Genomic DNA, 7,564 nt, shown 5'->3' with positions numbered 1-7,564 from the left:
CAACATAGAATTACATGGATATATCTTATGTAGAATTTTAAAGTGCACTTTCTTAAATGTGTTTGGTATACAATATTTGTAAGGCATCAACTACGTTTTTTCCAGACAATGTCAGGAATAAGCATGTTCCAGAAATGTTTTCCTCTAGGCGTAAGTTGGTTCCGTGAATGGAAAATGTTTCTTATGCATTTGTTACAACAATATTTCTCAAGTAAGCTCACGCCTTCCAAACTGAGATCTGGATAAGCTCTGATCATCACCAAAGTGAAAATGAGTTTTCATTAGTGTAGTAAGACCACTGGGAATGGCTTTGATCACAGAAATAAACTCTCGGGCAGCTATTGGAAACTCATTCAATGTTATAAATTGTTCATATGAAAGAATATTACCACTGTTGTCGAAAACGTCAAGAACAAAGTCGAAATTCCTCTCATGCCAGCTAGAACAACGACTTATTCCTTAAAGTTATGTCTGAATTATTCCACAAAAGAGCTTTATGTGGAGAAAAAGTGTGCAGGAAACATATTTTCCTGGACTTTAAAGCTTGTTGGTAAAACCTACCCAATTTAGCGTGTAATCTTTAAGGGATATAATTACATTTCAGTCAAAATTGAAGACCTCCCAACTTGTTAAAAACATTGTTTGGAATAAAATACCAAAATGATTATGTACTGACCAAACATATTTTCAACCAATTGATCTTGAAAGTGTTATTTATGTCAACAAAATCCAACACGTCCAGATCTTTTATTTGAGAGGACTGACGTTTTAAGTTTGTGAGACTTATTTTTCCAGATGAAGTCAAGAAAGGTCTTGTTGATTTCTTTACAGGTAGAGGGATTTACACATAACGATAATGAGGGGTACACAAAGTGAGACAGTCCCTCTGCCTTGGACAGAAGCACTCTCAAAGATCCCTTTGTAGCCAATTATAAAATATGTTCTTGGTTTTCTTAATTTTAGGAGAGAAATTCATATGTTGTCTGACTAAGTTGTTTTTGGATAGATGTATTCCTAAATATTTAACACAGTCCTTTACAGGAATATTTTATATTTCTTTATCATCAGAGTCATATAAACATAAGATTTCACATTTAGAAAGATTCAGATTTAACCCAGATGCAATAGAATGCAGTGCTAGCATTAAGGGCATGGGCAACCTGGTATTTGTCTTTAAAAAAAAAAGTAATATCGTCAGCGTTGGGTAATTTGGATTTCTCTGTTAAAACTGGATAAGCCATGCAGATTTGCATTATTCAGAATATCTAGAGATATCACTACCAAGATGAATAAAAAGTGCAAAATTGGGCATCCCTGTCATACACTTCTGTTGATTCTGAATCTTTTGGATGTGTTACAGAAATACTTATTTATTTGTAAAACATGCGTATAAGGGCACAAGGCGAGACCCAAATACAGACACAGGAGGCAGATGGTTGAGCTCCGATATTTATCATACCAAAAGGTGTAGGCAAAAGGCAGGTCGGGGACAGGCGAGAGTTCATAAACCAGGTCAGAGTCCAAACAGTACAAGGGGATAGGCAGGCTCGAGGTCAGAACAGGCAGAGTGGTCAGGCAGGTGGATACGGCATCAGGACAGGCAAGGGTCAAAACCAGGAGGGCTAGGAAAAAATAGAGACTGGGGAAAAAAATAGGAGCTAGGAGAAACGCTGGTTGACTTGGCAAAACAAGACGAACTGACACAGAGAGACCTGAACCACAGGGATAAATACACTGGGGACTAATGGGGAAAACAGGAGACACCTGGAGGTGGGTGGAGACAATCACACAGACAGGTGAAACAGATCACGGTGTGACAATGACTTTGATAACCATTTTCACCGAAACCAAACAGTTTAAGAGACCGAAAGAGAAATTAATGTTCAATTGTGTCAAAGGTTTTACAGAAGTCCAAAAATAAAACAACAGCATCTGAATCAATTACATAATAATCTAAAAGGTCGACGACTAAACGAATGTTGGAGCTTATGTGACGGCCCTTCATAAATCCTGTTTGAGTCTCATTTATAAATAGTATCTTTTCCTTTATTTAATATTTTGGCATAAACCAGAGCAATCAATTTGTAATCAATATTTAATAAAGTAATTGGTCTCCCATTGTCAGTGAGAGAAGGGTCTTTATCAGGCTTTGGAATCAGTGAAATAAGGCACAGTTTCATAGTGGAGACCATTTCACCATTTTCAATGCAATCTTGAAACATTAAAAATAGGGTATTCTAGTAATTCCCAAAACTGCATATAGAATTCAATTGACAGACCATCAGGGCCAGGTGATTTCCCTTTTTTCATTGAACTCAGAGCCTCTCTAATTTCTTCGATTGACACAGATGAATTGCAAACTGAGTGTAAATCATCCTCATACAAATGTAGCTTTCACAACCATCTTCCTGAAATTGTGAGATGTAAAGGTTTTCATAAAAGGAATTGACAAATGTTTATATTATAATCTTTGCATAATACATCATTCATTTTGAGTGCCGTTAGAGATTTTCTTTTGTAGTTCCTCTTTTCAAGTGCAAAAAAAATAACTGGTGTTTCTTTCCCCCTCTTCAATCCATTTTGCTCTTTCCTTTTTGTAAGATCTCTCAAACCCTGAGCATTCAGGCTAACGATATTGAGTGAGTTGAAAACAAGCTCCTGCATTAAAAAACAAAGAGACACAAGCTAGACAACAGATGTAGTAATGTGAACAAGAATACAAATAGTAAACCTTGATAGGGTTACTCTGGCTGAAAACTACGCTCAGTTGAGGTAAGGGTGGTTAACAGTATAACAAATCTCTTTTTTTCTTTTTTTGGTTGGCAAGTGTTCATAAATTGTAGTTCGAACGGTAAATTTACTCGTGGCAGTACTCACAGTTAAAATGTGGTTCATGTCATCAAAGTTAACCAGGAATCTTTCTTCCTTCAATAAACGCGTGTGGGCCCTTGAACTCAGCCTTCTTTCCCTCTTGTCGTGCTTTCTGTATAAGTGGCCACAGTTTCTTCCTGGCAGTCAGATCCTGCGGTATCAGAGCCTCTTTGATGCGGAGCTTCTTCTCATACAGAAACTTGTTCTCCTTGGCCATTTTCCAGATGATGTCCCTGGGGGGGTTTTAAATGTTGGATAAAAGCAGAGACAGAGATCTACAAAATGGTATATCATACACTGCATTTGAGGAACAATTGGGAAAGTAATTCCACTTTGAAAGTTGATCAACTTTTAACCCCACTTTTGTGAAAATGGCCCTTGAATGTTTTGGTACACAGACTGGAGAGCTCTTCTTTGTTTACACCCATTCAGCATCGTTCACACACTCTTAAGCCAGCCCACCCATCTCTTTAAGGATTCACATGTGAGGTCATCTGCTAAACATTGAGTAGTGTAGTAAAGATTAAGACTAAAAGTGGTAAAAGTAGTAGCCTACAACAAGGACAAATTCCAGGCAATCAGAAAGTGTCCAGATAAAAATATTTTATAAATATTAGATGACGCTTACCCAGACACACTTGTCTAAATTGATGGGTCATGTGAAAGAAATGCTATAGACCCCAGCCACATCTTGCTAAGTGGTTGGGTCCCTACAGAAGGTGTAAACAGTACAGTGAAATTGTTACTTACATAGTAGCAATATCAGAAATAGAGTGTTAATATAAAGAAAAAAAGAACAAGTGTCAATGTCAGTAGAGAAAGAACAAAATAATATACAGTATGTACAAGAACAATGTCAATAACGATATCAGTGATACTGGTGATAGATGAGGTACAGTTGAAGTCGGAAATTGATATACGTACACCTTAGCAAAATACATTTAAACTCAGTTTTTCACAATTTAATCTTAGTAAAAATTCCCTGTCTTAGGCCAATGAAGATCACCACTTTATTTTAAGAATGTGAAATGCCAGAATAATAGTAGAGAGAATGATTTATTTCAGATTTGATTTCTTTCATCACATTCCCAGTGGTTCAGAAGTTTTCAGAAAAAAAAGCTGTAAGGAAGACTAAGCCCTCTGAGGCAACAACTGAAAAAGGCAACCTTCTGATTTGCAGATGTGTGATCATATTACAGTCTCTAAATAAAAATGTTACATTACAGAGCTGCAGACAATTAGTATTTGATATTGCCTTTAAATTGTTTAACTTAACGTTTCAGGTAGTCTTCCACAAGCTTCCCACAAAAAGTTGGGTGAATTTTGGCCCATTCCTCCTGACAGAGCTGGTATAGTAGGCCTCCTCCTCCTTGTAGGCCTCCTTGCTCGCACAAGCTTTTTCAGCTCTGCCCACACATTTTCTATAGGATTGAGGTCAGGGCTTTGTGATGGCCACTACAATACCTTGACTTTGTTCTCCTTAAGCCATTTTGCCACAACTTTGGAATATACTTGGGGTCATTGTCCATTTGGATGACCCAGTTGCGACCAAGCTTGAGATGTCTTGAGATGTTGCTTCAATATATCCACATATTTTTCCTACCTCATAATGTCATCTGTTTTGTGAAGGGCACCAGTCCCTCCTGCAGCAAAGCACCCCCACGACATGATGCTGCCACCCCCGTGCTTCATGGTTGGGATGGTGTTCTTTGGCTTGCAAGCCTCCCCCTTCTTTCCTCCAAACATAATGATGGTCATTATGGCCAAAAAGTTATATTTTTTATTTCATCAGACCAGAGGACATTTCTCCAAAAAGTACAATTTTTGTCCCCATGTGCAGTTGCAAACCGGAGTCTGGCTTTTTTATGGCCGTTTTGGAGTAGTGGCTTCTTCCTTGCTGAGTGGCTTTTCAGGTTATGTCGATATAGGACTCGTTTTAATGTGGATATAGATACTTTGTACCTGTTTCCTCCAGCATCTTCACAAGGTCCGTTGCTGTTGTTCTGGGATTGATTTGCACTTTTCGCACCAAAGTATGTTCATCTCTAGGAGACAGACCTGAGCGGTATAACGGCTGGGTGGTCCCATGGTGTTTGTACTTGCGTACTATTGTTTGTACAGATGAACGTGGTACCTTCAGGTGTTTGGAAATTGCTCCCAAGGGTGAACCAGACTAGTGGAGGTCTACAATTTTTTTCTGATGACTTGGCTGATTTCTTTGGATTTTCCCATGATGTCAAGCAAAGAGGCACTGAGTTTGAAGGTAGGCCTTGAAATCCACAGGTACACCTCCAATGACTCGAATGATGTCAGAAGCTTCTGACGCCATGATATCATTTTTTCCCTGGAATTTTCCAAGCTGTTTAAAGGCACAGTCAACTTCTGACCCCCTGGAATTGTGATACAGTGAATTATAAGTGAAATAATCTGTCTGTGAACAATTGTTGGAAAGATTACTTGTGTCATGCACAAAGTAGATGTCCTAACCAACTTGCCAAAACTATCGTTTGTTAACAATACATTTGTGGAGTCATTGAAAAACAAGTTTTAATGACTGCAACCTAAGTGTATGTAAACTTCTGACTTCAACTGTAGATATATGCACACAATCAGGGGAAAGTGGTTGAGCATTAGGACAAATAAATAAATAGTAGAAGCAACGTATGGTGTGTTAGGAGAGAGTCATTTGAATAGAGGCACTGTAGATAGTGCTGATGACTGGGATCTCGCCCCCAGCGATAAACTGATCGATCCAAACCATGGATGAACAAGGGAATGTATAATCAGAGAGCCTGTTTCTGCCCTGCTCATGACTTTGGTGCAGGGCATGTGATGTCCATAGCCTCGCTATCGCAAAACTCCCTGATCCTTTCAAAAATATACGTTTCTAGCTGTCCAGTTGGTGCTTGTCTATGGGAGGAAGGATGTCAGCGTTGCGCAGCAGCTGAAACCTGGTTCTGACTGAGTCCGAATTCTCCTTGGCGACAACACCACGCTCCAGAGCATCGAAGCTGTAAAACAGGAAATAACAAAACAAATTGAGAAGATATTACAACCTTCCATAACATAAATTCAGCTCCCAAGTTTAGATAAGAAGAATAACTTCATACAATGCAACGAAAATGATATTCAGCTGAAGTGCTGGTACTGTTTGATCTGTGGCAGCGGCCTGACGTACGGAATCAGGTGATGTTGCCAGCCATTGCTTTCCACCAGCACCGTATCATCCTCCAGTCCAACCAGCTGTGGGATGTTGATCCCTGTCACAGTGCTGTCCTTCACAACACCAGCAATCTCAGACAAAGTGTTCACTCTGGTCTTTCTGAAAGGGAAAGGGAAAGGGAAAGGGAGATACCTAGTCAGTTGTCCAACTGAATGTATTCAAATGAAATGTGTCTTCCGCATTTAACCCAACCCCTCTGAATCAGAGAGGTGCGGGGGGCTGCCTTCATCAACATCCACATCTTCGGCACCCGGGGAACAGTGAAGCGCTGCTTGATGAGGCTGAAGCACCAGTCAGGGGAAAACTTGGTATGGTCTGTGAAGGTCCAGACCGTGGTGGAGCTTGTGCATGGTCAGCCAGGCACTATACCAGAGCACAAACCTGTTCTTGTTTTAGCCACTGCAGTGTATCACAGTTCAGGTCCACACGTGTTTCCCCAAATCCATAGTTGTTGAAGAAATGGTACATGTAGGCCTCCCGAGTGGAGCAGTGGTCTAGCACTAGCTGTGCAACTAGAGATCCTGGTCCAGGTCCAGGCTCTGTCCGGGAGACGGTGCACAATTAGCACAATCGTCCGGGTTTGGCCAGCAGGGATGTTCCTGTCCCATCGCACACTAGTGACTCCTGTGGCGGGCCGGATGCAATGCGCGCTGACACGGTCGCCAGGTGTATGGTGTTTTCTCCGACACATTGGTGTGGTTGTGTTAAGCGGGCGTTGTGCCAAGAAGCAGTGTGGCTTGGCTGGGTTGTGTTTCGGAGGAGACACACTCAACCCCAACATTCGCCTCTTCTGAGTCTGTACGGGAGTTGCAGCAATGGGACAAGACTGTAACTACCAATTGGGGAGAAAAAGGGGCAAAAAAGTGAATAATGCATGTAGTTGATGACTGTGCTAGATTTACATTTACATTACATTTAAGTCATTTAGCAGACGCTCTTATCCAGAGCGACTTACAAATTGGTGCTTTCACCTTATGACATCCAGTGGAACAGCCACTTTACAATAGTGCATCTAAATCTTTTAAGGGGGTGAGAAGGATTACTTTATCCTATCCTAGGTATTCCTTAAAGAGGTGGGGTTTCAGGTGTCTCCGGAAGGTGGTGATTGACTCCGCTGTCCTGGCGTCGTGAGGGAGTTTGTTCCACCATTGGGGGCCAGAGCAGCGAACAGTTTTGACTGGGCTGAGCGGGAACTGTACTTCCTCAGTGGTAGGGAGGCGAGCAGGCCAGAGGTGGATGAACGCAGTGCCCTTGTTTGGGTGTAGGGCCTGATCAGAGCCTGGAGGTACTGAGGTGCCGTTCCCTCACAGCTCCGTAGGCAAGCACCATGGTCTTGTAGCGGATGCAAGCTTCAACTGGAAGCCAGTGGGAGAGCGGAGGAGCGGGGTGACGTGAGAGAACTTGGGAAGGTTGAACACCAGACGGGCTGCGGCGTTCTGGATGAGTTGTAGGGGTTTAATGGAACAGGCA

The 7,564-nt window shown here is 41.4% G+C and overlaps 1 long non-coding RNA gene across 2 annotated transcripts; it reads right to left on the bottom strand.

The window, feature by feature from the left end:
* Positions 1 to 1,064: 1,064 nt before the first annotated feature.
* LOC115111094 (uncharacterized) lies at positions 1,065 to 6,361 on the bottom strand. 2 transcript variants are annotated; one of them, XR_003860768.2, is made up of 4 exons: positions 6,050 to 6,361; positions 3,500 to 5,882; positions 2,878 to 3,104; positions 1,067 to 2,658 (listed from the first exon to the last, which is right to left on the bottom strand). It is a non-coding gene; the product is annotated as an uncharacterized LOC115111094 (long non-coding RNA). The 2 variants fall into 2 exon arrangements; XR_010461551.1 differs by having other exon boundaries at positions 1,065 to 2,658; positions 2,878 to 5,882.
* Between the last annotated feature and the right edge of the window lie 1,203 nt (positions 6,362 to 7,564).

Source organism: Oncorhynchus nerka, linkage group LG27 (genome assembly GCF_034236695.1).
Source record: "Oncorhynchus nerka isolate Pitt River linkage group LG27, Oner_Uvic_2.0, whole genome shotgun sequence".
NCBI lineage: Eukaryota > Metazoa > Chordata > Actinopteri > Salmoniformes > Salmonidae > Oncorhynchus > Oncorhynchus nerka.
This window is presented reverse-complemented; position numbering and strand designations above follow the sequence as displayed.